This window comes from Convolutriloba macropyga, chromosome 13, assembly GCF_964194025.1.
Source record: "Convolutriloba macropyga chromosome 13, txConMacr16.3, whole genome shotgun sequence".
Lineage (NCBI taxonomy): Eukaryota > Metazoa > Xenacoelomorpha > Acoela > Convolutidae > Convolutriloba > Convolutriloba macropyga.
Genome location: NC_134480.1, coordinates 8,349,337 through 8,371,503, shown reverse-complemented (window position 1 = coordinate 8,371,503; position 22,167 = coordinate 8,349,337). Strand labels below are relative to the sequence as shown.

At 35.6% G+C, this 22,167-nt stretch overlaps 1 protein-coding gene across 1 annotated transcript in view; it reads left to right on the top strand.

Moving 5' to 3' along the window:
- The window catches only part of LOC142352294 (xaa-Pro dipeptidase-like), a 453,762-nt gene that overhangs the window by 417,117 nt on the left and 14,478 nt on the right, over window positions 1-22,167 (top strand). The gene's annotated exons all lie outside the window — the stretch shown is intronic.

Sequence of the window (22,167 nt, the reverse complement as noted above, 5' to 3'; positions counted from 1 at the left end):
AATTTAAGGTTGCGGTAGTCATAAAATGCTGAGATTGCTTTGTTAGAACTTGAACCAATGATTTAGCAACTGATTTTCTGGGTTTTTAAATAAATTAAATCAAACAACAACAAACCGCGATATTTTCTTGGTATTTGATTGTTTGATCAACAATATGAAAACGTTTACATAGAAAACATTTGTTAAGAAGCAATCCTCGTTTTTATGGTTTCAATACTCTGTATAATTATGCAACTAGGTCTTGTGAAAGTCATACGTAAATTTCTGATTAAGATTAGGAAAATCGGTTTCAAGGTCATAAATGTAGTTCAATTTTCACATTTTTAGTTGATTAAGTCTCAGACAAAATGGAACAGTGTCGAAGAGTTAAGATTGGATTTCGATTTAAAATGTTCGGGCTTCGTGAGTTTGAACTTTCAAGAAAATCATCAAAGTTTTTTCTTCCTTTTGCCTCAACATACTCAAGAATTTCAAGTATTGATTTGTATTTTCTCCCAGTATCGCTATCATTTAGTGGATTGTAGTATAATATGAATGAGGTTGGTGGCTGACTTTTACAGCGATGCGATAGATTTAAAATACTAATAAAATCAACATTAATGAATATTGAGTGTTTTAGTTATTTCCGACGAGACTTGCAATTTTCTTTTAATTTGTCAATTGACTTGAATTTAAAATCCTCAAAGGCAACACCACTATGAGGAAACGTGAAGTGCTGTCTGAATTTGGCTACATATAGCAAAGTAATCTGTCTTCCAGGCAACTAATGAGTAATGCTTTGAATTGCATTAATCTAGTCTTCAATAATTTTCGAAAAAAATAGCATTCAATGCTGATGTTCTGTTTTTTTTTGTTTTAGCGATAAAATAATTTTGATAAAGCCAAACAGTTATGAAATTTGTTCCAATTGTGTAGGTTTGATTAACAATCTAAAATGATTTGCTTGTTAAACGTAGACTTCGGAAGGCTTAAGCTTTCTTGGGGGACCATTTGATAAAGAAAACTCCAAATTTTTACAATATTAAATCTCTGTTATTGATTCGACTCTGCATACAACTGAGGGTCAAATGTACTTAAAAAGATGTAAAACTCTTTCTTCGAAGTCATTTATGCAATCCAACTATTATTTTGTTAGCAGATTAAGGGCTGGCACAAAGCAAAAAATGTTGATGAATTAAAATTGAAGTTTCACCAAAACAAAGCTTGGCTACAAACTAGATTAAAATAAAAAGAATGTATCAGTGTTGACGCAGACAAAAAAACCGTCCTGATAGAACTGATATTGGTCATGAAGTCAAGAGTAAGGATCTTATTCAACCGCTTAGACATCTCTTTATGGCTTTCCACCAGAAAAAAAACCACAAAGAAAATGACGAAAAATTAGTACGGATTTTTTGAGTTGCGTATGGTTGGCTGCTTTAGTGGTGATTGAGATTATTGGCTATATAAAGCGGGGATCACAAAATTTTGATGCTTGAATAAAAAAAGTTTTTGTTGCTTGAATATTGCCAATCAACTTGAACTTGTAATCCTCAACATTAACACAAACAAGAAGATATCTGTAGTGTTGTCTGGAGTTGGCCACATTGTTCACTGTAATCCATTTTTCAACTTAATAATGATTTAAGTTTTCTTTTTAAAAAGTTTTGTAATTGATGTTTCTGGAATAAAAGAGTAGCACTCACAACTAATTTTCTGGGTGTTTTATATAATTTAACTTATACAACAACAACAAATTCATGATTTTCTCGGTATGTAAAGGCTTGTTCAACGATTAAGAACTTTTACATAGGATTTCATTTATAATGAAGCAATCCTCATTTTTATTGTTTCAATACTTTGTATAATTATGCAACTAGATCTTGTGAATATCAGTACGTTTCTGATAAAGATTACAAAACTTGGTTTCAAGGTCATAAAGCAGTGCAATTCTAAATTGATTAAGTCTGACATAAATCGGACAAGTCTCGAAAAAATATAATCAACGGGATTCGATCTAAATTAACAAAATTACCGCTAAAATGTTGTTGGATAAACTAATTTGGCGAAAAAAATCTTTTTGACACGTAGTCAAAATTTGTGATCTTACTCAACCTCGTAAACTAGTTGCACCAACAGAGTAAGAATCAAGAAAATCATCAAAATTACTTCTTTTTTGCCGCAATCTACTCAAAAATTTAAAATATTGTTTTTTTTACCAATTACCACGCTCATCCGTTGAACATGGTATTAATTGCCTGCAATTGTCTAGTACAGTTGTGACAGAGATTGATGCCGAAAAACATGAAACCAGCATCCATGATTATTAAGCGTTTTACTCATTTCCAGATAATCCATAATTTTCTTTTTATTCGTCTTTTGAGCTGAAACTATTGAGTTATGTTAATTATATGTACACATTTGGTCTTCATGGTTTTTCGAATTCAAAGTAGTGTTCAAAAACGATATATTGTGTGTATTTTGTGCCACTTGTGTGTGTTTTTTCTTAAAATTTGTCGTTTGACTCGACGTATTGAGCCCCGTAACAACATGGCTAAACGCAAACGTAAACTGGTGTTGAGATTCGGCCACAGGAAGTTCATTCACCTATTTGTGAAGAAAGCACTGACTTTATTTAGCAGATGCATGACATTTGATTGTGATGTTTTATTGAATAGTAAATTAGATTTCAAATCTAATTATTTGTTTTTGAGTTCATTTGACTTTGATAACACCTACAGTTGTTGATATTTTTCTCCGCTCAAAAAGCAACATAGTTGAAAAAAATAAAAACTTTGAGTTTGGACCTCAAGTGCAGTTTGGTTTCAGAACAACTTTCTTAGAACGTCCTAAAGATCAACAACTTTTCATAAAGTTTACAGATTGAGCGGTTATCCCCAAAATTTTAGGCAACATCAAAATGAGAAAATGAATGTGTTTTTGGGCAGCTATATAAGAAAATACAGCATTTTGAGAGAATTCCTCGAAGAACCCCCCCCCCCCCCCCTCCCAAAAAAAAAGTCTTCAAGTGCGGTTGAACTTGAGAAACGACCTACGCGCAAATGACATCGGACAAAGCCTCAAAATAGAAATTTCAACTAGAAACAGTTTGGAGATTTGAAGAGAACGGCAATGAGCCGGTAGTTTGCAGCATTCAATTAGACGATAGATCTTATTTGATTAATTCAATTAATGATTTAGTAAAATCATTGCTGACTAGACGTCCCAAGAGACAAAACAGTCAAAAGTTTCATCGAAGAGTAAATGAAACATCGAAGAGTGAAACAAAAAAAAGTTTTTCTGCGTTGTAGAGAGAAACCAGTGAAGCTCGAAATACAAGAAGAATTTACTCTTACTCTGCTCCAGAGAAACTCAAGACAGAAACAAAAGTTTTTATAGCTATACAAGAGGGAGGAAACTCTGGATGTAGACGGAGCAAAAACAAGATTAAAGCAGTATTTTCAACACTCGAGCTACGTAACGGTATAACGCGGCAGAAATGAACCTATTGGGAAAACTTTTTGCAAAAACATTGAAAAAAGCAAACCTCAATTGAGAGTGCAAGCTGTGTTAATACTATAAATCAATCACTTCAACAGAAACTTGGAGATGAATTAGATCAGCGTGAACAATAAAAAACATAATTGTGGCAAACAACGAGAAAATTAATGAAATACTATGAGAAAATGTTCAACCTTAACTTTAAATTTTGCGCGAGAAAAAAAACTGGTTCTGCTAACAAAAATTAGACCAATTTTTATAAGGAGCAGACATCATAAACATTTTTCATTGTTTTTTAAATGCAAGAAGAAAAACAGTTTTTTTTTGCAAAAATGGTAGAACCGTAAAACTTTTCCGATCAAATTGAACTTAAAAAAACCTTTATCTGATTGCAACTATGAAATTTGAATTTTCTTGCTTTTAGGAAGTTTTCATCAATTGCAGTATAGTTTTCTACACCAAAATAAAAAAAAACGAAAATTATGCAACACTGCGACAATCAAAAACGCTGAGAAAAATGAAATACTTCAAAACGAAAGCAAAGCAACCAGAACGAAACGTTGCAAAAATTTTGAAATTCGTGTTCTCGAATCTCAAAAACAAGTAAATTTTCCCCACCAGATATCTCGATTAAAAAAATTTGCATAAGATGCGACAACACTTAGCCAAACATATGGCAGCATCAGATTTGAGAACAAAAAAAATTGAAAAAGGTGTTTAACATCTGTAGCAAGATAACATATTGAAATGAAAAGTTCATTTTTACTAACGATTAAAGGACCGGAAATATCGTTCAGTTGTAGAAAATTGTAGTCTAAACAAGGAAATGGAGAAAATTCTATCGGAGATCCGACAACTCTATTGAAGAAAAACTATACTTCACAAAAAAAGCTCTTGTTTGGGGATACCTACAATTGGGTCTCAAAGATGACAGTTAAATGTTGACAACTTTGTACAACCTCAAGGTTTGGTTTGCAAAAATTTAAAAACTCTGTGATAAGCGTCTGCATCAGGAGTTTTCAAAAATTTTGTTTAAATAATTTTGACTGGCTCTCCGAGTGATTAATTCTTGTTTATATAGACAGTTTATCGTTTTTGGGACTAATTGAGAAGAGAATCAGAAGTGGTTATATTAAATTTATAACAAATAGCAGAGAATGTAAAAAATATTAATGGTTCAAAATGAAAAGTTTAAAGCCCTTGAAACCGTGGGTGTCAAAAAAGAACGTATAAATGAATATTTTGAGAGAATTGGTAGTTTTCAAAGGGACCGTAAAGATATAGATGTTGTGAATGTCCTTTGTATTTCAAATCCAATGGGGGGGGGGGCTAATGACTATTTGTTTTTGGGTAACTGTGTAAGTAGACTGGATAGACTTATTTTACTATCGAATTTTCGGATCCATTCTGTTTCAGCCCCCACCCCCCCCCAGCTTAGTGAGCATGAATTTTTTATGACCCCCAGGCGCACGTGCTATTTTCTTACATAGTGACGTGCTATATAACAACATATTATTTGTGTTTGGGGGTCATAAAAAACACTGGCGGAGCCGAAACAGAATAGATCCGAATTTTCAACTTTTTTTCATAGAATTACTTGTTTAACGATTAGCGCAACAGGGAATTTTGAGTGAATATAATGTAAATGTTTCCAGAAAACTTAGTTTTTCGTGGACATATTACGTCTAAGAGTCAAAAAATGTTGTATCACTAAAATACAGGCTGTGAAAGAATCAGGAAACCACCATCTCCGAACACTGACAGGTTCATTTAAGGCTTCTTTTTAAAGCCGGTTCATTTAAGGCCTCTATTGAAAACTTGTTCTGAGTTTCAGAAACACCGCAGATGTAACTAACAGCAAAAACTAGTGTTGGATGACATATAGTTCAAAAAAAAACTATAATTGAATTGAAAACCCTTTTTAGAAGCCCAAGTTTTAGGCTACCCAATTGATGCACATCACTGTTCGCTTATCACTGACACCTCTAAGAGACTCAATAAAGAAAGTACTAAAAGAAAAGCAAGGAGTTTAGTTTTTGTCTATACCAGCGGAGCTCAACGAAAAGGTGGTCATCATAAGTCGCAAAAGGTCGTCACAGCAATTGAAAGGAAGCGTAATCCATTCTCTGGATGTTCATTGTCCGCTCATAGCAGGCCTGAGAGCTCATATTTGAAACTACTGTTTTAGGTAACCACATAGCAAAGTAGCAAGATGGCTGCAACAAAATTTAGTAATAATATCAAAGAGAGAACAGGTAGGAATTTCCTAACAACGACGGTCTATTCCGCATAAACAAAAAAAAATTGATAACAAACAGAGTGCGTTAAACTGTTCGCATTGAATTTTTTTAAGAAAAAGAATAAATGCAAAATTAGCGCAAAAAGACAGGCTGAGCAATTGAGTAAAGTTATGGTCCAATAAAAATAATCAACACAAAAAAAGAAATGGAGGGTTCGTAGAATTATGGAATTACCTTGTTCACTGCATTTAAGTTCTGCCTAACTAAAAGAAAGCTTGAACCAGGAAAACGAAGTAGAAGCTAAGTTTGCAACACTCTATTAAAAGCTAGTACCATAGGAAAAAATATTTATTTGCTCCATCTGTGCCGTTACTTTTTATCGGTAGGTCAAATTGGGAGAGAGAAAGTAGAACAAAATAATTGCCAAATATTTTATTGGCCGCTCATTTATCGGCATAGAAATTGTTTAGAGAAATTTGACGTGTGTCTCTAAAGGAAAAACACTCAATCGAAACATTGGCGTTTGCTCAAAAATTGGAAACTTGATCATTCGTTTTGGCAAGTATCACTTGATTTTACGGTACTCTTAGTTGACGATCAGCAATACAATTATATTTTATCAAAAAAGATCAGTTTAGTAAGATGTATTAAGCGTTGCTTAACTGAATCAAGGTGCGAAACAGTGGCTACAGCGTTTGGATAATAGGATCCGGATGTCCAGTTAACTTAGACGTTAACAAGGGTTCGATGTTTATGCTGAAATGGTTCGGTATGCTTTGCAACGAATTTGGTGAACAAACGACATTTACATTAACGTGTCATCTGCAAGGTAACGCGATGATTAAAGGAATAAATAGAACAACAAAGATTGTCTTCCAAAATGTTCATGTCATTATGAACATGAGGGGACAAATTACTTAAGCATTGCGATTATTTTTGGATCGATCAACAATCCATATATTATCCAATTAAATCATATGTTATTTCTTGCTGGTTTCTCTTGTCAACACCTATCGACTGAGTCACTGAGCACTGTATTTGCAACAACCAGAAACTACATTTTAACACTAAACAGATAACTTTTAAAATCGAATGTGCATCAACTCGTTGAAATCGTGGATAGCAAACAGGAACGCTAGAATGGTTTCTATGATAAAACTAGGTCTTGCCCAAAAAACACAAAACCGGAAAACAAGATTTAGTTGTTCAGCCAGCGGTGAAAAAGGGAGAGAGAGGAGCGTTTTCTTTTTGAATCAAAGATCAGTAACAATAGTTGAAAACCAAAATTATTCGAACATCAAAATGGAAGCTTAGATGACGAAAAATTTTAATAAAATCTATTATGATCGATTAAAGAACTATTAAAACCGCGAAAGGCTTTTTATGGTTGAAACTCAGAAAAACAACCTCGGTTCAACAACTAAAAAACCCTGAGATAGTAAAAGCACAAAAGCACAAACAAACACTCAACACCAAGAGAACAATTCGCAAATTCAAAATAGTAAAACAAAAGTTACTGCGGAAAAAGCAGAGAAACATTTGAAAAGCATCACACATGTATACTGTCTCTGAAATGCACAAATTGTGTACCCGAGATAATAAAACCCACTTTACTGAGCAAAATAAACAATATTCTGAAAAATATTGGTGATGTTTTTGTTTCAGAAAATCTCAAAAAGAAAAATTGGATGGTGTAGTAAATGCAAGTTAGTCTTCAACGTCAAATGCTGGAGTCTGTTCGCTTTGTCAATGCTTTATTTCTTTGCATCCCGTTCACTTTGCATTAAAAATAACGGATATAGTTTTGACAATATTATGCCAATCAATTTTTACCAACAGGAATGCAGTTTCAACTGTCATGACAAATTTTGGGGCAATAAAAACTATAGAAAACAATAGAATAATTGCTAAGATAGAATCAGAGATAAAATTGAGAGTTTGCTTGCATGAAGTGGCATATACCGAGATTGCACTCAAACAGAGCACAGTATATGACAATGTCGTTTTGGTCAGAGAAAATTCCAAGGAGTTCAAATCACTTCAGCACCTGAATCAAAAATATCCAGCAAAAAAATTTTATAAACTATTTGGAGGAGCACATGCAAAGCCTTGTGATAAGAAGCACAGATTTTGTGTAGGTAAAGTTTTTTACCTACACAGAATTGCCAATATAATAGCGAAATTGTCAATATAATAGACAATTATAACGGGTGAGCCTCCAGCAGCTTTTGAATAAACCAAGATAACTTTTAACCACAGAAAAGTTTTGCACAAAATCAAACATAAATTTTTTGCTTGGAAAATATTTCAGTGAGAAACGGTTTTAGGCGTACAGTGCAATAACTCCTAGAATCATATCAGGTAATGGTCCAGACTGGAAAATGTTAAAATCAAGGCCACAATGAGAATTTTTCTTTCAGACGTTTTTGACACTTTTATATTCGAACTACACCAAGTAAGAAATTTTTTTTCGACGGATTTTAGAACGCTTCTATGAGACAACAATGCTTGAACTATTCAATTTATATGAATAACTATTTAAAAATCTGTCTATCTCCAACGTCTCAGCTACGAACTCACATTGAAACGGCACGGTCAATGTTGTTTTTCCATAAAGATCGAGGATTACACATATCCCGTTTGTATAGAGGGCTAAGATTTTTCTATATCAGATATCTAGTGACCCTAAAATTTTTGCTTAACATGCTCAAAACTTTTTACAGCGGAAGCTTTTGAAAATTAAGCTTTGAAAGTTCTCTAACAAAAAACACCTGAAAATGACAGCTAAACGCAGTGATTTATAACTTAAAATTTATGAGTGAGTATATTTAACTACTTTTCATAAAAAATTATGGTTCGAACATCAGAACTGGGATTAAGTCAGAGAAAAATGATGATGCACAAATGTTATAGTTGGGACCAAACATTGTGTTTGGTAAAGAGAAACAGAGCAACGTCCCTGGCACCAAGTAATCGTAAAGGCAAATAGAGATAACTCCGAGGGCTAAGTCGGTATAAATTGAGTATAACCGTTCATAATATTATTTAAGAGGCTGCTTTCCCTACATTTCACTTTGGTTTAAATTTAAATGTTACAATCTTTCTTTGAGCTGAGTTTTACTTGTAATTTGTGAGTTCAACTAGTTGAAACGTTTTGAATTTTTCAAAAAGATGCTGTAGGGAGTTTTAGAACTCAATTAACTACAAGAGATTCTATATTGGCGTTAGAGAATTGTTTCCCTCAAGAGAACAGAAAATTATTACGAGCCCGGATCAGAATCCGGTGTTTGAATAGCGGCACTGCAAGCAATTTTGCGAAAGATCTCTTTTTAGGAAACACAGCAGAGTCAATACCGCAAGAAACACATGGAGCACGGAAAGTTCCTGTAAGTTCCAAGTAATCAACTGAAAGAGGACTTACAGCAAGTTAGTGGGAGTGTCAGAGTTGTTTGCAGAGATTGGTATTAGTGGTTAGAGATTGTGTGGTATATCTTTGGGGTGCAAGATCAATCAGAGAGAACTGATTTGGGAAGTGTTCAAGTGAGAAGAGGTACGACGCACTGAAACATCATAAGTATCAGTTTAGCTCAAAACAAAGGCTATTTTTGTGCTTTTTGTACAGATTATGTAGCAACGTGAAACGGATAAAAATTTGCAATTATCAACGAAACAAGGTATGTTTCAAAATGTAATACAGTTTCCAGTTCAATTAATCCAGGAACCCACTAGGTTGTATATTTTACTATCGAGTAGGCTTTAGATTGTCTTGCTCCGCTAACTCAATCCATAATCGAAAGGTTTCATCGCTAAAGACAATAGACGCATTAATACTCTAAATTTTAAATTTTAATTGAACTAAAAGACAAAGTAAAGGTTAAATTTATATGAGTAGCAAAAAAATATAAAGTTTAATTAGAGAAAGTGAACTATTAATTTGAGTCAATTTTGAATCGGTTTCCGTATCTTAAATTTTGTTGCCGGAGGGTTCAGCAGTTCCAATGATTTTGAATGCTACCTATCACATTTTGAGCTACTGGCGGAGCCGCAAATATAGAAATGAATCAAACCTGTAAGCTCTAGAAGAGCGGCTCGCGAAATAGATGAGCGACCGCACTATTTTGCGCTCTGCTTACAGAAGTCAGGAATCCAGTTTCATCGAACATGACCGCAAAACGTGAGAGATAACTAGGATGATATGGTTAAGGTTTTTTTGAAGTCATTACCAGCGACAAACCAGTTATTTTACGCCGACGTCTAATTCGTAGTTTTTAACACTCACGTGAAAAATCAACGGATTTTCTGGGGGATCTGAGAAGTTTAGTACGCAACGCATACATAGAGGAGTCACTACCGAGTAAGCTTTAGATTGCCCTGCTCCGCTATTTCAATCATTAAACGAAAGTTTTCTTCGCTAAGGGCAATAGACGCATTAACACTCCAGTTTTTAATATTGCATCGAACTAAAAGACAAAGTAAAGGTTAATTTCATGTCAGTAGCAAAATATTATAAATTAAAGTAGAGAAGGTGCACAAATAATTAGGTTTAAAATTGCAGCGGGTTCCGTATGTAAAATGTTACTGCCGAAGGCTTACAACGGTTCCAAATAGCCGGACATTTGTGACCACACGGTACAACGGGTTTTTAAGAAAAAATACTCCACAGTCAGCTTAGGTTAGACATAAGAAAAACATTATAAGATAAGGATATGACTGTGGACAAAGCGCTAGAAAGAGCGTTACATCTGGAAGCCGTGACAGGAATAGAGAAAGAGAAGCAAGTGCCTCAAATTGCTGCCATTAGACAATATGACCAAAAAAATCCCTAGTTGAGGCAGTTATTGGTTTGGTTCAGAAACTATCGTGATTTTTTTATAGCACTTCCACGGAAATTGTTGGTATCTGCCACACACGACGCTTGTATTATGGACAAAATAATTTCAACCACAACCAGGTCCCGCCCAATTTTGTAGAAGATGAAATAAACGGATTTACCAATAACGATAAAAACTTTAATAGAATCTCCAACAAACTTGAAGAGGGTGCGGACAAAAGGGGAACAGATTTTCGCAGTGTCAAGTCCGTTTTCACTGCAGAAATTCTCAACACTTAAAACACTAGTTTCCGAATAGAAATCATAAACAAACCACAGAAACAGCAAATACTCTCAAAGTCTGTTTAACCAGCACAACAAATTGGTTTAAATTACAAGTGCTCAAACAAAGTCAAATGAAAGTTTGGCTAGTTGATAGTGGCACTAGTGTATCCCTTATCAACTTTAAAATGCTGAAAGAAAGAGAAGACGCAAAACAAATAGTCCCATACAACAACAGCGTTCTAGCTGCTAGAGTGCATCAGTTAAATTCTTGGGAAAAATTGAACATATTTTTAGTTCAAATGAATCCCAAACATCTCGATTTCCTCCACGAGGTTTTTAGTCACTAAGGAAAGCTATATCTCATTTTTACTGGATTAAAACATCTTTACTTATTAAAAGTGCACACTTAATTTGAAAGAAGAGATTTTATTTCGAGGGCAAGAAAAAGTAAGTATTCCGCTTATTACAGCATACAAATAACGAGTTTCTCACAATTAAGGAGAAACCAAAACATTTGTGAGCTTTCCGGATGGGGACTCATGCAACATTAGAGGGGACAGACTTGAGTAGAAATCAGTCAGACCAGAAGTTGCTATGTTCATGAGGCACAAAAAAGTAGTTTTCAGAAACACCATTGAATTGGGGTTCTGTGATAAACTAAAGCACAAAATAACCCTAGAAAAAGATGACAAGCCATTCCGACGTTTATATGGCAGCATGAGCTTTGAAAAATGGACAGCAACAAAGAAAATTGTGGAAGACCTGGAAAAAAACAACTTGATTGAACCAATTCATTCATAGTGGGCTGCGCACTCTATTTTAGTCGGAAAGAAGGCGGAACTTTTCGACTGGCTACAGGGGTTTAAATAGGTAAATTAAAACAAACAATCTGGCTGTTGTCAAGAAATAATAATCTAATAGACTCGTTGGAGTGGAATGTTTACTTTTTAAATATCGACTTAATGTCAGAGTATTATCCAAGTGCCTTAAAGAAGGATTAACAAAACCTTATCGCGTTGATCACTCTGTTGGTTTGGTATAAATGGAAGAGGTGGCCCATGGGTTCAACCTCAGCGCCGGGATCGTTCCAAAATATGATGGAACTAATACTTGCCGGACTTTTGCACGAGGTAGCTTCGATTAATTTTGAGGACATAATCATTTTCCCAAGGTCTTTCGAAGAACATTTATCACAACTTGAACTTCTGCTTTGTCGTATAAAAGAAGCTCGTCTGAACATGAAAGGCTCAAAATGCCGCTTTTTTTAAAAAAATATTTCGAATGTCTCGGCCGCTTTTTATCAAAAAATATTGTGGAAGTTGGTCCGGAAAAAGCAGCCTCAGTTGCTAAAATGAAACCTTCATCTAATTTGAAAGAACTCCATGCAATTTCTGGACTATTCGTGTTTTAACGCCAATTCAGAGCAGATAATAATCAAATTCCGAAACCACTTGCCCATATGAAAATCATGTTTGGATAAGAGAATGTAGCGAAAAAATGGACCAACTTTTGTTTGAACTACTGGAAGCACCCATTTTGATACAATTTCATTTCAAATGATACCAGATGCTTTGATAACCGACTCGTTTCTAAATGATTTAGGAAAAATTCCTACCCAGAAGAAGAATTGGAGGGACAGATTAATAGCGTATTCCAGTTCAACTCTGAATAAGGGTAAACGAAACTACTCAGCAACAAAGAGGAAATTATCTGCCATTGTTTTTTTCATAAACTACTCTGGAATTATTTACTAGTAACAGATCGTTGTGCTCTTACGTGGTTGTACAGCTTCAAGGAACCCATAAGATGGTGACCCTGGTGAGATAGATTGAGAAACTAGGAAAATTTCATTTTGAAATCCATCAACAGGCAGTGATGAAAAAACCTCATCCGGATTGTCTTTCCAGAGTGCCAGAGGATTCATTGCATATTGAAAAAAAATTCAAGTACTAGTTGGACAACCCAAACAAAACAGCTGGTCCAATATTTCTGGAGACAAGAGAGACGAGCATTAGCAGAACTTGCGAGAAAAAGGAGAAGTGTATCTGTAGGTGGAACAAAAGAAGGACCTGAAAAGAGAGAATTGATTGGGGCTTCAAAAACAACATGAAAACTCTGGACAGATTTTTCAATTTTGTATATCGAGCAAGCGCTGCTTAGGCGACAAAACTGCTCAAAGTTTACTACAGAGTCCAGCAAATAGATGTACAATGATCATACATGGATGTCATTCTAACCCTCTTACAGAATCAATGGGGCACCTTAAGAGTGCAAAAGATTCCTGAAAGATTTCAAGAACTCTTCAACGGGGTTTGAATGAAACGCGATAAGATAATACGCTGCGTTAAGTGCTCAATGAGGAAAAATCATCCACAAACTCACAGACAACACAAACAGTCTGGAAGCCGAACCAACTCTGTCGGCCAATGGCGTCAGATATCATGGGACTTTACCCGAAAGCGATCGTTTCAAGTTTATCCCACTCATAGGACATCATTTCTCAAAAAGATGCAAAGCAGTTTCTATGCAAAATCAAGAAGCAAAAAATGTTGCAAAAACTTTGTGTATTGTTGGGTTTCACGAATTGGGTGCCCCGCAAATTTGCAAAGTTATTAGGATACAAAATTATATGTCAATTCTTTTCAAAAATATGTACAACAGCGTATCAACCTCAAGGATATGCAACGATTGAACACAAAAAATCAAACGGTTGAGGATACTTTAGCAAAGTGCATAGAACAAAACGACTCCTGGAGTTAATATCTTCAATTGATAATGAAGGCGTAATCGTAGTTCTGTTAACACTTTAACAAACTATACTCCATATTATCTTCTGTTGGCGCTCTTTGTGCGTTACCTATTGGTTGATTGTACGAAACAATCCAAAATCAACACTTCGCAACTCCAAGGAATTACATTGACAACCTGAAAAAAGAACTGCATTTTTGCCACGAAATAGTACAAACAAATATGGAGGTACAGCAGGAGAAGATTAAGAATCTACTACGATCAAAAACAGTTTGGACCGAAATAATTAACTGGGTGCCTGGTCTTGCAGCTTAAACCAATAATAAAACCAGAGCAAACAAAACAGTTCAAATCGTTCTTTAGTGCTCCTCTTGTAATACGAGAGAAAAAAAATAACGTAGTTTCTATCATTAAAAAATTGAAAACTCAAAAACAGCAAAAAATGAAAAACAACATCTCAGAAGTTCAAATTTTGCCCAAAGTAAAAACAAAAGCAAGTTAAAATATATGAAAAGCCTGCTAGCGTGCAGAGAGATGACCGTTTGAATGAAGTTGAAGTCGAGCAATCGGATACTTGAGTATGTGTAGTGGAAACACAAACAGAAGAGATCCGATGTCAAGTCGAAGTCGATCCAGATGTGGGACATTCCCACAAAGGTTTGTTGGAGCCCAAATCTGATATCGAGACACTGATGGATACAAATGCAGAGGCAGAATGTAGTAATAAAATAGCACAGCCAACCAATACAACAGAACAAAGTTAAACTTTACTTCAAAGGATAAGTCTAATTGCGACACAAGAACAGAGCAGCGGTACAACTGAAACTTAGAGTGAAAGTCAAAATAGCTCAAAAAGGGTTACACAAAGCTCTAGTAGACGAGAGTGTGAAGATAAAGATTTCGACTGGAAACCATATTACATGCCGAATAACAGTCGAAACACCAGTAAAGGCAAATACTCGACTCATTGCCAGCCGATCTAAACCACGCAAATTTAGTAAAAGTCGCATTGAAAAAATCAGAGCTGACACAAACTCATTTTTTTGTAAGATAATTGTTTTCTTTTGCATTTTCATGGGGTCCTAAGAAGCAATAAAGCAGAATAAATACAGCATATACTTTTTTAAAAAATTGTAAAAAAATCCAGATTTTCTCTATTTTTCGCAAAATCAGAAGCATAATTCTGTAAGATCTAATGGACACGTATTATATCATATTATATCACAACATTATCAGAATTCAAATGAATTACTGTATGTTTCAAGCTGCATATTCTGTCAGTGGCGTCAAGAAAATTACTTGATGGGCGATGCAATTTTTGTTAAGGGAAACTCGCAATTGATTCCAACCTATTATCTACTTACCCGTGAATCTTTCAGCAAATTGCTACAAGGGATATCGAGAAAATTAACGGTATTTTCAAATAAAAAAAATTGGGTTGGAAAACATACTTTTGAAGAAATTACAAGAGTCGAAAACAGAAACTGAAAAAAAACAAAATTAGCTAGTGCCTTTGTGAAGGGCCGGAACAATAATAGTGTAAAATTCTCATATCAAATAGCTTGGCAAACCGCACTCAAAAAATATCACCGGTAGCGAAGTTGTAAGGGCAGAATTGAAACTTGGAAACATTAACACAGAGGTTTTGCGAAGAGAATCGGCCTCAAAAAAAAATTTATCACAAAGACATTTGGAAACCAACAAAATGTTTGCGGAGAAAAGTAAATTTTGAAATTGATCATATCCAATACCGAGTCCGAAGGGAAATTTAACAAAAATATTAATCCTGGCTGAATTCTCGAAACAAAACACAGCAGAGTTGATTCCTGTGGATGATTATCACTATGGTCAAGACTACTGATGAAAGAAACTTTGTCATACATGTTTGGATTAAAAATAAACCATGTAAAGATGGAAACAACTAATCGGAATATCTACTTTTTTAATTTATTCTAGATACAGCGTATCTGGAAACAAAAAACACCGTATCTACTCAAGATGTCAGCAAGAAAGGCTTAGCTGCATTTTTGTCCAAGAATTCAATATGAGATAAGAACTCAAATATGAGATGTAGGATGAATAACATTTATCGAAAAAACTTTAAAGCACTGATGGGGAATGGTTATTCTCATTCTCTTTCTATGAGTAAGAAGGGAACCTACGAATGCGTGCAGAGTCAGCAAATGCAAAGTTTATGTACATCACTGTGCGAAATTGTTAGTCGAATAATTCACTCTAATCTATTGTACTGAATAAGTACTAATAATCGCAAGACAAAAAAAATTGTTAAAAGTACGTGTGCTGTGTGAATCCAATATTCAAATTTTCTATAGACAGTACACGCTTTTCAAATGCAACCCTCTATTCCCTAATGTGTTTCAACTAGCTAATGGTTCTTGGATGGCACTTGGAAAGAATATGACGATAAAAGAATAACTGCAAAAATTTTCTTATTTTGAACAACCGGAAAGTGAAATTGTACAAATGTACACGCATAGTCGGAAAAAATGACAAAAAGAGACCTTTTCCTCGCCCAGAAAGAAAAACATTCATATAAACAGCTCTTTTTCTTAAACAGATGCACAAGTGATTTTAGTTGGCATGAGGTTTGTTGGTTTAAAAACATAGGCTTTTTTGAAATTCTGGCTCATAGTGAAAGAATTGACCTCGAATCTAATTTTTAATTGCTCAAATTCTGTTCTTTTTCATGCGAATAACCTTATTCACTACCTTATTTTTGGAGGGTGTGAAACTACAGCCGATTGACCTGTTGGTTGAACTTAATTATACAACCGTTCTGAAAAATCACCGGTTGCGACAAGAATAAGTCCTAACAAGGTGCTGAGTTGATGCAACAACTAGTCACTGCTGAAGAATAACCGGAGCAGTTCTGTGCTCACATTAACGCTAATAACAGCCTACTTGACTTGGAATGCCAATTACAGCAAATGCATTCGACTGCGAGTCTGCTCGAGCTGATTCAGACATTTTGTCTGGGGAACTAAAAGCAATTTAAATACTTTGCTGAAACAAGTAGGAGCTGCAGGCAGCTCGTTAAAAGGTTTTTTAAAACGGCAGCAAAAGTCAAAAAGTCATAAATTAACTTGCAGGCAGAGGTAAACGCTAAAGAGATGATTGGGAACTGACTGCAGAAGATGGAGAAGAATTCGCCTTGCAAGAAACCGTTCCGCTATCTATATATGATCGTCCTTGGGTGCCACCTGATGCACTTATGGTGGAAATTTTACGCCGTTTCAAAGGCTTGGCTCTGTGGGTTAACCCTGATAAAGGGGTCGACACAAAAAAATTAGTTTATTGAATAAAATAAAATGAGTGCTCCTGGACGATGGAGCGCAAAATATATATGAAACTCAAAGACGGAATTTCGGTTTGGAGTTCTAACTTAATAATGAGTGGAACCTTATGCTTCTTTTGGGGAAGGCAATGTAGTGACCCTAAAGATTCTTCTAAACGTGTTCAAAAGTTTTTAAAGCAGAAGCTTTACATTTTAAAGTACTTTCAAGAAAAAGCACTTGAAAGTGACAACTAAATGCCCTAATTTATGGCTTACTATCCAGGAGACAGTATATTTTACCACTTGATCCAAGAATTTATGGTTCGAACATCAGAAACGAGGTTATCTCAGAGAATAATTATGATCTAAAAACGTTATCGTTGAGACCAAACACTGTGTTTGGGAAAAACGAACGAAGCAAGTTCTCTGGGACCAAATTATCTTTAAAATACAAATAAAGATAACTCCGGAGCCTAATCCGGTAAAAGAAAAACTGAGTATAAGCGTTCATCACAATTTTTCAACTCATTTAAGAGCTGCAGTTTCTTTTCACTTATTACAATAAAAATTACTTCAATCTTTTTTTCGAAATCTTCAATCTTTTTTCGAAGAGTTTTTGAAAATACCGGGTGCATTGTTTTCCATTCCTGAAAAAGAGTTTTTTCTTTCAATCCTATCTGGTGATATTTTTTTCACTTGTTGGAGTTGACAAAATTTCCAATTAACATGTACCAGAATAATTTGGGAAAGACAAATTCGGGTGGGACTTTTAGAAACGCAGCTAAATACAAGGGATTCTATAGATATCTGAATGTCATTGTCAAGGAATTAGATGGGGCTTCATTGTCACCTGTCCTTGAGCTTCTTTGAGGTATGTGGTTGCTGCTACCAAGAGATGTAGGTTGAATTACATTTATCGAAAAAACCTTAATGCACTGATGGGAAATGGTTATTCTCATTCTCTTTCTATGAGTAAGAAGGGAACCTACGAATGCGTGCAGAGTCAGCAAATGCAAAGTTTATGTACATCACTGTGCGAAATTGTTAGTCGAATAATTCACTCTAATCTATTGTACTGAATAAGTACTAATAATCGCAAGACAAAAAAAATTGTTAAAAGTACGTGTGCTGTGTGAATCCAATATTCAAATTTTCTATAGACAGTACACGCTTTTCAAATGCAACCCTCTATTCCCTAATGTGTTTCAACTAGCTAATGGTTCTTGAATGGCACTTGGAAATACATACTTAGAAATACTACAGTAAATACTTTGCTGAAACAAGTAGGAGCTGCAGGCAGCTCGTTAAAAGGTTTTTTAAAACGGCAGCAAAAGTCAAAAAGTTATAAATTAGCTTGCAGGCAGAGATAAACGCTAAAGAGATGATTGGAAACTGACTGCAGAAGATGGAGAAGAATTCGCCCTGCAAGAAACCGTTCCGCTATCTATATATGATCTTCCGTGGGTGCCACCTGATGCACTTATGGTGGAAATTTTACGGCGTTTCAAAGGCTTGGCTCTGTGGGTTAACCCTGATAAAGGGGTCGACACAAAAAAAAATAGGTTATTGAATAAAATAAAATGAGTGCTCCTGGACGATGGAGCGCTAAATATATATGAAATTCAAAGACGGAATTTCGGTTTGGAGTTCTAACTTAATAATGAGTGGAACCTTATGCTTCTTTTGGGGAAGGCAATGTAGTGACCCTCAAGATTCTTCTAAACGTGTTCAAAAGTTTTTAAAGCAGAAGCTTTACATTTTAAAGTACTTTCAAGAAAAAGCACTTGAAAGTGACAACTAAACGAGCTAATTTATGGCTTACTATCTAGGAGACAGTATATTTTACCACTTGATCTAAGAATTTATGGATCAAACATCAGAAACAAGGTTATCTCAGAGAATAATTATGATGTAAAAACGTTGTCGTTGAGACCAAACACTGTGTTTGGGAAAAACGAACGAAGCAAGTTCTCTGGGACCCACTTTTCTTTAAAATACAAATAAAAATAACTCCGGAGGCTAAATCGGTTAAAAAAAATGAGTATCAGAGTTCATCATAATTTTTCAACTCATTTAAGAGCTGCAGTTTATTTTCACTTATTACAATAAAATTACCTCAATCTTTATTTCAGGGTTTTTGAAAAAACCGGGTGCATTATTTTCCATTCCTGAAAAAGAATTCTTCCTTTCAATCCTATCTGGTGTTATTTTTTTCACTCGTTGGAATTGACAAAAATTCCAACTAACATGTACCAGAATAATTTGGGAAAGAAAAATTTGGGTAGGAATTTTAGAAACGCAGCTAACTACAAGGGATTCTATAGATGTCTGAACGTCATTGTCAACAAATTAGATCAAAATTATCCAATTGCTGGATGTAACCCGATATATCCAAAGGCCACTAAACTAGAGTAGGGAATATTTTATAAGTAAAATATTCCATATTCTATTTTTTTAGGGAAAATGACATCGGTTCCTGGATTCTCCTTCATCAGAACTGCCAAAAACTGGTTGAGGAACGCCAGAAATCTCCTTCAGAAGGGTCATCTGAGCAAGAGGAAAGACTTGGTGTGTGGCACGATCTGATAAATAACACAATCTCACGTCACAGGTCAAACAACTAACAACCCTGCAGCGTACCGGAGTTGGTATTGTTTCTTAGAACGAACAAAGACCGCTTCAGTGCTATTCTTTAGTGTCCACGGATAGCCACTGAAGTTTTTTTTCAGGAGCTTCTGAAGTCTGAGGTAGCTGAGGTACTGGTGCTAAGCGTAACCAAGCATCTAATCTCGACGAGAAAAAAGAAGATCGCCAGCTGCATCAGGAAGCTGGGTTGGAGATTAAGTCCCTGGAGAAAGTGATACGCGATCAACACAATTTAAGAGGGCTGCTCAAGAAAGGAAAATGAAAGAACGTGAGCAAAAGGCAAAGGAAAGCGCTAGCCAAGGCAAGGAAAGTGCAACAGACACAGACTGAGGAGGAGTTCCTGAACAATTGGGCTTCATTGCCCCATGTCCTTGAGCTTCTTTGAGGTATGTGGTTACTGCTACCAAAGAAGTGGATCAGGAAAAAATCAAACGGTTGCAAACCCTAGCTTGATTACTTGAAAACCCTAAATGAAGTCACTACCTAATATTACCGAATTGAGTTTTTAAAACAATGCATTAACAACGATATAATACCGGATTTTTTGAGGTTTCGTGCTCATGAAAATGAAGTTTTTTCTGAACAAGCGGTGCAGAGTTTTAAATTAAAAAATCTGAAACAAGAAATAATCCTTGCGGAAAAAGGCCGTAAAATGTTCAAGGAAAAAGTTGAGACAAATAGAATCATATATAGGGAGAACGTGAGACCAGAACTGATGACATCTGCTGTTAGCCGCATTAGGCGTGAAATGAGAAATCACTCTGCAATGGTTCAAAATAGACTTAATGGAAAACTGGATAAACTGTCAGAGAGACAGGATATACCACTGTGGACCGGCTCCCGCAGTAATGTTGTGATAATGGATGGCGGTGAACTTCCAAATTTCGTGGTTGACATCCTATCGTTGGGACCGAAACACCCCAGGAGAGACAAGTTTAATGAGGTGCACTTCCTTGCAGACGTAGACAAACTTGTACGTGAATTACGCGAGACTAGATCTGAGGGTGAGAAACTTTTTGAAATTGAGGCGTCCGCAAAATAAGGTACGCGAAAACCCAATGGATAGAGTGGTCAAACAAATGCATGATTACCTAAAAGCCAATGTACAGGGAAAGACTTGATGATGTGTTGAACTCGGATCAGTTTTAAAAAATCAATGAAGCAAAAGATGAAATTGTGATCAAAAATGAAAAAACAGATAAATAACAGCCTACAACAATTAATGAAGCAAGAAAAAAATACTGACAAAATTTATCAAAGACTAAGGTCAACAGGTTCACAACCAGCGAGGCTTTAAGGTACAAAAAAAGTGCACCTCTCCAATTTGTTCTTTCAATACCTGGTAGCAGTTACGAAAACTTGAACAGATTTCTGACACCATTTTTTCAGAAACTACCGGCGCAAACATTGAAACCAACACGCAAGATGCTAGAAAGTTCCTAGAGTCTCTCTCTCTCTCTCTCCCTCTCTCTCTCTCTCTCTCTCTCTCTCTCTTAAAGATATCAAGCAGATAGCGTCTCTTGACTTAAAAACATTGTACACGAAGGTGGCGGTTGGAAAGGCTATAGATACAAACCTAAGATAACTCAATTCAAGCAACATAGCTCCAGAGAACCCAAAGTCCGCAATGAAAAGTTTGATAGATTTTGCAGTGACACATTTTACATGTAATGGGATCTGGTATTTAAAATCAGATGGACTGGCTATGGGTGCATCTTTGGTTGTAATACTAACAAACGTGCGGATGAAATCGTTTGAGGCATCACTGCAAAATCCAGAGCTCGTTGAAAATATCTCTTGAACCGACCAAAACGGGAAGTGCAAAGATTGAAACCAGGAGAGTGACTGTCTGAGGAAGAGGAGTAGAATGTGAGCCATGCAAAAACTGGTTTCATGCAAAGTGCCAAAAGATAACGAATATGGAATACGCCAACAGGCAGGATGTTGTTTGGATTTCTATTTATTGCAGAAATCAACAGACAGTGGGGCTGTATGAGGAGATGAAATTTTTTAAAAGGTATGTGGATGATATTAGCTGCACAGTTCGTGGTGACCCGGTAAAGTACTTCAAATCTGCCATTTCATTACACAGCAACCTGCAATTTATCTTAGAAAAAGTTTACATGGAAGGGGATTTGGTTTTCTTGACATTTACGTAAATGTGAGCAGAAAAAGCAATATCACATGTCATTGGTATCAAAACCAAATGACACTAGAATAATACTGAAATTTCGGAGCTGTGCACCGCTTCAGCATAAAAAAATGTAATTCAAGTGACGGTTCACAGGATTTTTAAAGCAACATCTAATTGGCTGGCCATGGATCAGGATCTTGAAGAGAACAAAACTTGCTGGACCAAACATCAGTATCCAGAGGAATGGTCTTCAAAAACAGTGAACCAGACTTTAGAAAAGATAATAAGTGCCGGTGAAGACCAATTGAGAACAACACCAAAGGTGCAACAACTAGATCTCACGATAAGCCAACAATTTTTTTACAATACAGAGGCAACCTTACTCAAAACTTAGCAGGCGAATTGAAGAAACTATGCGAATTGCAAGTGGTTTTTAAACACGAAAATTAAATTCAAGCCTCTCCACACTGAAATCATCCTTCGATAGAGATCTGAAATCCCACATGCTATATGAGATATAATTTAATGG